This window comes from Hylobates moloch, unplaced genomic scaffold, assembly GCF_009828535.3.
Source record: "Hylobates moloch isolate HMO894 unplaced genomic scaffold, HMol_V3 SCAFFOLD_6, whole genome shotgun sequence".
NCBI lineage: Eukaryota > Metazoa > Chordata > Mammalia > Primates > Hylobatidae > Hylobates > Hylobates moloch.
Genome location: NW_026652281.1, coordinates 37,939,740 through 37,949,071, shown reverse-complemented (window position 1 = coordinate 37,949,071; position 9,332 = coordinate 37,939,740). Strand labels below are relative to the sequence as shown.

General features: G+C 37.2%; 1 protein-coding gene across 9 annotated transcripts in view; it reads right to left on the bottom strand.

Moving 5' to 3' along the window:
* TMEM232 (transmembrane protein 232) overlaps positions 1-9,332 on the bottom strand; it is a 326,397-nt gene that overhangs the window by 315,951 nt on the left and 1,114 nt on the right. For all 9 annotated transcript variants that reach the window (XM_058440629.1, XM_058440635.1, XM_058440638.1 and 6 more), the window contains exon 2: positions 6,301-6,417. The gene's annotated coding sequence lies outside the window, so the exon portion shown is untranslated. The remainder of the gene's footprint in view (positions 1-6,300; positions 6,418-9,332) is intronic.

Genomic DNA, 9,332 nt, shown 5'->3' with positions numbered 1-9,332 from the left:
TATGTATATTTATATATGTATATATGTATATATATTTATATATGTATGTATGTATATATATTTATATATATGTGTATATATATGTGTGTGTGTATATATATATATATATAAAATCCTGAAATGGTCATTAATTAACAATTAGGAAAATAAGCATGTCAAAACCATCCTAACCCCTTAGTATGGCATAATTATGCTTTCAAAAACTATATCATTGCCTACTTGCCCAGTTTTTTTCTGCTTTTTTTTTTTTTTTTTTTACCAGTCTTCTTTACTTTACTTTATTTTATTTTTTGAGATGAAGTCTCGCTCTTGTCCCCCAGGCTGGAGTGCAATGGAGCAATCTCCGCTCACTGCAACCTCTGTCTCCTGGGTTCAAGCGATTCTCCTGCCTCACCCTCCAGAGTACCTGGGATTACAGGCGCCTGCCACCACTCCTGGCTAATTTTTGTATTTTTGGTAGAGACAGGGTTTCACCATGTTGGCCAGGCTGATCTCAAACTCCTGACCTCAAGTGATCCACCCACCTTGGCTTCCCAAAGTGCTGGGATTAAAGGCGTAAGCCACCATGCCTGGTCCAGTCTTCTTTATTTTTAAAATTTTTTCCACTGCTATGTAATCAATTAAAAAATATTTTTAAATTCCACAGTTCTCACATAGCAATCTTTTAAGTTTCCTAAATATATCATGAGCTCTCCTTTCTTAATAACTTCATGCACGCTCTTCCTCTGTCTGAAAATACAGTTGCCCACTCACTCCTCAACTGCTGCCACAAACTCACACAAACACACATCACCCCCTGCTCCCTAATACCAGACACCAGGTAAATGCTTACTCTCGTATCAAGACTCGGGTATTAGATATTTGTCAACATTTTGGATCTGGAGAATCCAATTACCCTTCCATGCTACCTGGGGAATTCTCATGTAATATGAATGGGAAGTGATGTTTCATCATCCACTACAAAATGGCAGATCATATTTTCTCAGAACTCTGTGTTGGAATATGACAGACGTTTGGCCAAGTATGTGTTCTAGTTTATGATTTTGAATTTTTAGCAGATAATATCAAGATGAAAGTAGCAATAACTGTGCCGTGGGCCATGATAGCACCACCCTTACAGATTTTCCTGCCAAAAGACAGTTGTGGTACCTCCTACTTCTCGGTCCTCTAGAACAGCATTTTTTTTTCCTGTCCATTTCAATCCTCGTCTTACAGCCTTCTATCAATTCTATAAACCCTGATTATCCTGTCAATAAATCTTCTGTTAAAAATAACAAACTGAGTTTCTGTTATCTTCAACCAAAGTGACACATTCACCTTGGAAGACACCTCATTTTAAAAGCCTTCCAACACAATGACTGTTCTCTCTTTCAGGATAACTTAGAAGACATCCTTCAATGTTTCCTTAGCATTCTGAGTGATTTTATAGAGAGCACTTATCAAAATTTTACCTAGAGAAATCTACCTAGTGAGTACTCATTAAAAAGTCAGGAAAGAGATGAAACTATTAGTAAGTTATGCAATTTAAAATATGCATTATATTTTCTTCAATCATATTTCTCAAACCTTAAGTTTCAGTCCTCCAGTTGCTTGGAATCAAGGCTATTAGTATCTTCACTGCCACAATTCAAATTAGTCCATAATACTGCAATTACCTTCCTAGATTAGAATTGATTTTCCAGGGAAAACAATCTGACATCAAAAGTGAATCATAGGAAAAAACTATAGCCATGAAAAAATATTTATCAGTTTGAACTGTTGTATTAGAATTAATATTGATTTTGTAATTTAACAACTTTCTAGATGACAATTTCTTAACTATTTTTGATATTATGTGATATCAGTTTAGTTTTGCCATGGAGTGTATAACTTAATTGTAAATAATTTCTATTCGATACTGTATTAGTTTGCTTTCATGCTGCTGATAAATACATACTGAAAACTGGGAACAAAATGAGGTTTAATTGGACTTACAGTTCCACATGGCTGGGGAGGCCTCAGAATCATGGCGGGAGGTGAAAGGCACTTCTTATATGGTGAAAGCAAGATAAAAATGAGGAGGAAGTAAAAGCAGAAACCCCTGATAAACCCATTAGATCTTGTGAGACTTCTTCGCCATCACAAGAATAGCACAGGAAAGACTAGCCCCCATGATTCAATTACCTCCCCCAGGTCCCTCCTACAATACATGGGAATTCTGGGAGACATAATTCAAGTTGAGATTTGGATGGAGACACAGCCAAACCAGATCATTCTGCCCCTGGCCCCTCCAAATCTCATGTCCTCACATTTAAAAACCAATCATGCCTTCCCAACAGTACTCTAAAGTCTTTACTCATTTCAGCATTAACCGAAATGTCCACAGTCCAAAGTCTCATCTGAAACAAGCCAAGTCCCTTATGCCTATGAGCCTGTAAAATCAAACGCAAGCTAGTTACTTCCTAGATACAAAGGGAGTTCAGGTGTTGGGTAAATACAGCCATTCCAAATGGAAGAAATTGCCCAAAACAAAGAGGTTACGGGGCCCATGCAAGTCTGAAATCCAGTGGGGCAGTCAAATTTTAAAGCTCCAAAATGATCTCCTTTGATTCCAGGTCTCACCTCCAGGTCATGGTCTTCGGCAGCTCCACCCCTGTGGCTGTGCAGGTTACAGTCTCCCTCCTGGCTGCTTTCATGGGCTAGCATTGAATGTCTGCAGCTTTTCCAGGTACATAGTGCAAGCTGTTGGTGGACCTACCATTCTGGGGTCTGGAGGATGGTGGCCCTCTTCTCATAGCTCCAATAGTCATTACCGCAGTAGGGACTCTGTGTGGGGGCTCTTGCCCCACCTTTCTCTTCCACACTGCCCTAGCAGGGGTTCTCCATGAGGGCCCCACCCCTACATCAAACTTTTACCTAGGCACCCAGGTGTTTCCATACATCTTCGGAAATCTAGGCAGAGGTTGCCAAACCTCAATTCTTGACTTCTGTGCACCTGCAGGCTCAACACCACATGGAAGCTGCTAAGGCTTAGGGCTTCCACCCTCTGACGCCACAGCCCAAGCTCTACATTAGCCCCTTTCAGCCATGGTCAGAGCAGCTGGGACACAGGACACCAAGTCCCTAGGCTGCACACAGCAAGGGGACTCTGGGGCCAGCCCACAAAACCACTTTTTCCTCCTGGGCCTCTAGGCCTGTGATGGAAGGATGCTGTGAAAGTCTCCAACATGGCCTGGAGACATTTTCCCCATGGTCTTGGGGATTAACATTAGGCTTCTTGCTTCTTATGCAAATTTCTGTGGCCGGCTTGAATTTCTCCTCAAAAAATGGGTTTTTCTTTTCTACTGCAACATCAGGCTGCAAATTTTCTGAACTTTTATGCTCTGTTTCCCTTTTAAAATTGAATGCTTTTAACAGCACCCAAGTCACCTTTTGAATGCCTCGCTGCTTAGAAATTTCTTCCACTAGATACTGTAAATATTCTCTCTCAAGTTCAAAGTTCCACAAATCTCTAGGGCAAAGGCAAAATGCCACTAGTCTCTTTGCTGAAACATAACAAGAGTCACCTTTGCCCCATTTCCCAAGAAGTTCCTCATCTTCATCTGAGACCACCTCAGCCAGGACCTTATTGTTCATATCATTATCAGCATTTTGTCAAAGCCATTGACAAGTCTCTAAGAGGTTCCAAACTTTCCCATCTTTTCCTGTCTTCTTCTGAGCCCTCCAAACTATTCCAACTTCTGCCTATTACCCAGTTCCAAAGTCGCTTCCACATTTTTGGGTATCTTTTCAGCAACGTCCTACTCTATTGGTACCAACTTACTGTATTAGCTCATTTTCATGCTGCTGATAAAGACATACCCAAAACTGGGAACAAAAAGAGGTTTAATTGGACTTGCAGTTCCACATGGCTGTGGAGGCCTCAGAATCATGGCAGGAGGTGAAAGGCACTTCTTACATGACAGTGGCAAGAGAAAAATGAGGAATAAGGAAAAGCGGAAACCCCTGATAAACCCATCAGATTTTGTGAGACTTATTCACTATCAAGAGAATAGCATTGGAACGACCAGCTCCCATGATTCAATTACCTCCCCCTGGGTCCCTCCCACAACCTGTGTGAATTCTGGGAGATACAATTCAAGTTGAGATTTGGGTGGGGACACAATGAAACCATATCAGACACCTCTCTTCATGTTGCCAAATATTTAGAATTCTCATTAGTATTTTTAAATGCTACTGGAAATATACGGAATAGTATCTGAAATTTTTATTTGTCAAAAAGAGAAAGGAAAGCTAATCAAATGTAAAATAATAACAGAGAAAACAGACAACATACAGAATGAGAGAAAATATTTGCAAACTGTGTACCTGACAAAAGTCTAATATCCAGTATCTACAAGGAACTTAAACAAATATATATGAAAACAACAAACAATTTCATTGAATAATAGGCAAAGGACATGAACAGAAACTTTTCAAAAGATCACATACATGTGGCCAACACGTATATGAAAAAAAGCTCAACATCACTGATCATCAGTGAAATGCAAATCAAAACCACAATGAGATCCCATCTCATGCCAGTCAGAATGGCTATTATTAAAAAGTAAAAAAAAAAAAATAACAACAACAGATGCTGGTGAGGTTTGCAATGAAAAGGGAACAAACTCTTATACACTGTTGGGTGGGAGTGTAAATTAGTTCAACTATTGTGGACAGCAGTGTGGTGGTTCCTCAAAGAGCTAAAATCAGAACTACCATTTGACCCAGAAATCCCATTACTAGATATATAACCAAAGGAATATAAATCATTCTACCATAAAGACACATGCACATGTATGTTCATTGTACAACTATTCACAATAGCAAAGACACAGAATCAACCTAAATGCCCATCACTGCCCATAAATATGGTACGTATACACCATGGAATACAATGCAGCCATAAAAAAATAACAAGATCATGTCCTTTGCAGGAACGTGGATGGAGCTGGAGGCCATTATCCTTAGCAAACTAATGCAAGAACAGAAAACAAAATGCTGCATGTTCTCACTTATAAGTGGAAGCTAAACGATGAGAACACAGAGACACAAAGAGGGGAACAACAGACATTGGGACCTACTTGAGGGTGAAGGGTGGGAGGAGAGAGAGGATCAGAAAAAAAACCTATTGGGTGCTAGGCTTAGTACCTGGGTGATGAAATAACCTGTACAACAAACCCCTGTGACATAAATTTAGCTACATAGTAAACCTGCACACGTACCCTTGAACCTAAATAAACTTTTCTAAAAAGTCAAATGATATTAAAATGGTCATTCAACTTATAAAAATCCAGTAGAGGTTAAAGAAGATAAAGCAAGATTTTAAGAAATTTATATTGCATTTACTCAAATTATTTCTGGTACCAATGGGTTAAACTTACTAAAAGATAAAATTTCTCTTACACAGTTAGCTGACATGTTTGTGATGATAGTATTTAATCCTACACTGGACATTTTAAAAATAAAATTCAATTAAAATTCTGTATAAGCATCATGTTAGTCGCCTATCACCAAAATAATCTTAGTGGTTTAAAGTACAAGTATTTATTTTTCTCATTCACTCCTCTGCATGCAGGTTGGCTAGATTTTGGTGATGTTGGCTGGGTTCACCTGGGATTGCCCCCAGAATTCCAGTTGGGTTCAGGTCTGTTCCAAATATCTCCTTCTGGAGCCCAGAGTGAAGGGGCAGTGGTTATTCAGGAGGTGCTTCTCATGGTTATGGCAGAAGCCCAAGAGGGCAAGCCAACTGAGCAAAGCCTCTGTTTGGGTCACACCTGCTAACACCTTTTTGCCCAAGGATATCACTCTACCAACTCCCCAAAGGGCAGGAAAGTCCACTTTGCCCATCATGAGGCCATGACAAGGGTATAGACATGAAGTATAATACTATGGTAGACGGATGAAAAATTAAGTCCAATAATTTGGGAATCATCATTTTCTGAACATAAATGGTATAGCCTATCAAGTAGAAAAAGAATAAACTCAGCAATTAAGAAAATTTATACCCAATTCACAATTCAAAATATTCTTGTTTGCTTCCATTTACTGTATGTGTCCCATTAAGTGTGTAGATGATAAATATGCTTTGCCTAACTTCCCTAACAATGTAACCAGGATCAAATGCACCATAGTGGACTGTTATATCGCATCATTTTACAAAAACAGGAAAACAAAAACACCTCTATTGTTTGAAAGATATTTTTTAAATTGCTTATTTCAAGTTATTTTACATGTAAAATATTTAAAATATTACTAAATTTCATCTTTTAAAATACTTACCAGGCGGGGCGCAGTGGCTCACTCCTGTAATCCCAGCACTTTGGGAGGCCTAGGTGGGCAGATTGCTTGAGCCCAGGAGTTCAAGACCAGCCTTGGCAACACAGTGATGCCCTGTCTCTAAAAAAGATATAAATAAAATAGCGTATAGTTGCATCACAGTACCCAATACAGTGGTTTACACATAGTAGGTGCTTAATATATCTTGCTGAGTGAATTCTTGAATAAAAAATATAGGTGATTTTTATTTTATCCTGTGAGCTGAATTTATTTAGCATCAGAATTTTTGAGCAAAATGTTAACATAAATGAATGACTTGCTTGCTCTGTACAGGCACTTTTGTTTGGCAGGACCATAGCATTCTGTGCCAACTCTTGAAAACTGTTGAAACAATCTGCTACTCTTCATTTGTATTTCAACTCAACAATAATAATGACTGGACTTTCGAAAATGTGTATTAAGCTCGTTGGGGGGGGGGGTTATACGTACTTCTATCATATTATTTTCAAGGAAAATTAATACTTTATATCTATTTACTAAGGAACAAAGTAAAAAACTATATTATTCTGTTAATATTTACGCTAAAAATTTCCTTATTATTAGTTTTGGTGCCTAATAATATCCTCCACCCATTAATTGTTATATAGTGATTTAATATTTTAGTCATTTTAATGATATAAATGCTACTGTTTCATAATCCTCCCTTCAAAATACAGAGTCAAATCCTCTTCCCCTTTAAGTACAGGGTTGGATTTAGTGACTCTCTTCCAAAAAATAGAACATGGCAGAAGTGATGAGGTGTAATTAAGTCATAAACGACATTGCGCTTCCTCCTTGCTGTCTGTCTCCCAGCTGTTATGTCAGAAGGACACTCCAGATGTTCTATGAACTTCATGTGGCAAGGAATTGAAACCTCATTAACAGCAATCTGCAAGAAATAAAGACATTCTTTCTATAGCTGTCTGAGTAAGAGATCTTAGAAGAGGATCCTCCAGCGCTAATTAAATCCAGTCATGTCTAAAATGACTGCATCCCAAGTAGAAGTCTTAACTAGAACCTCATGGGAAATCTAAGGCAGAACTATCCAGCGAAGCCACTCTGAAATTTTTAAATTACAGAAACTATGAGATATTAAATGTTTTTTTAAGCTGCCCAATTTGTTATGGGGGTAATTCATTGTGCCACAATAGAAACTAATACAAACATTCTGTTGTTTTCATAAAATGCACTGGCCACTTTATAAATTCATGTTTTAATTCCTGTGTTATGAGTTTCTCAAACTAGTTTGAAGCAATAAACTCTGGAAGATTTCAGCATAATTATTTTAGAGATATTTTGGAGAAATACAGGATAGAACTTTCATAGTGATCTAGAGACTACTGATTAAATGATATGAACAGATTTAGTAATCTAGAAAGATCTTTATTGCTGTGTCTGCCCATAACTAAATTTGCTCTGTTAATATTTTTCTAAAATAATTTTTCTTCTTACAAAAAAACGCTAAGTTTTTTAGAGCAATTAAATAAAAAGTGAAACTATGCAAGCCCATGCTCAGACATAATACTACCATTTTAGCACATTCTTCTATCGTGTATTTGTATTAAAAGGTAAGATCATACTGTACATGTTTTAAATTGAACATGAATATTTTCATGTCATTTAATATTCGTCTCTAATGTAATCTATAAACATCTTCACTCTAAACTCTTCTCATCTCCATTACATTATCACTCGAGATGAAATTACTACTATCTTTTGCCTCAGCTGCTTGCCTTTAGTATGTGGAAGCCTTTACTCTTCCCCATACAGAAGCCAGGAGGATTCCTATAAAATATCAATACAGTCACATTACTCCTCTACTCTCAAAAAACCTAAATTTTGTTCACCACTGATAAGGCTTTGCAAGATCTGGCACCTAGCCTCCTTTCAGCTCTCATTTCCTATCACTTTCACCCTTTCTCACTGGCTACCTAGTTTGCTATCAGGGTGTTTCTCTTGCTCAGCTCTGCCTGGAAAACTTCTCCCACATATTCACAAATGGCTCACTCCCTCACTTCATTCAGTTCTCTGCTCAAAGGTCACTTCTTCAGAGAGGACTTCCTTATTCTAAAAAAGATCATCTAAAAAAGCTTCCTTTATTGCTCACTTAGGCTTTTTTAATATAATCATGTCATTATTTGACATTGCACCATATTTGACAGGATATATTTATCTGTTCTTTGCCTCCCTAAACTAGAATGTCAGTTCTAACAATGCAAGCACCTTGTCTGGCTTAGTTATCATTCTATCCTCATTGCTTAAAATAGTATCTGACACGAGATATGTGCTTAATAAATATATTTTTGTTAAACAACTGTATGGATATATACTTTAAATAATAAATTATTAATCAATAATTATTTGATATTTGCATTCCTGCTTATTTTTTCCTATTATGAGCAATCATTTCATAACAAATGTATGTTATCCATGCCAGAAACACGTAAAAAATCCCTATATTTGTTTTCTAAGATTTTGGAGTCAAAAAATATGGTTATTTTTACAGTTTTTGTTACATAGTGCCAAACTGATCTCCAGCAGAAAGTTATGTTTTATATCACTTCAGAAATTAATGAAAGCTACTTTCTCCTCACCTGGAAAGACAATGTGCACTTTCCCTTTTAAACACCTTAATACGTGAAAGATAATTAAGATTTACCCTTTTTCAATTGGTAAAGGACATTTTTATATGCTATTACCTATTTACGTGTCCTTTTTTTTGTATGAATTGCCTCTACATGTCCTTTGCTCATATTTCTGATTTGCCTTTATTCATTGGTATGAACTCTTTGTACATTAAAGATACTGTTCCATTGTTTAAACCATGTTAAAATGTCATTTTTCTCAGTTTGTGATTTGCCTTTCAATTGTGATTACTACATATTTTAAAATTTACTATACAGGCATTTAAATTTTATACAGTGAAGAGACTCAACACCGTTGCCCATGCTGCATCGCAATCAAATTTAAGAACGTCAATTCGTTATTTAAAAATG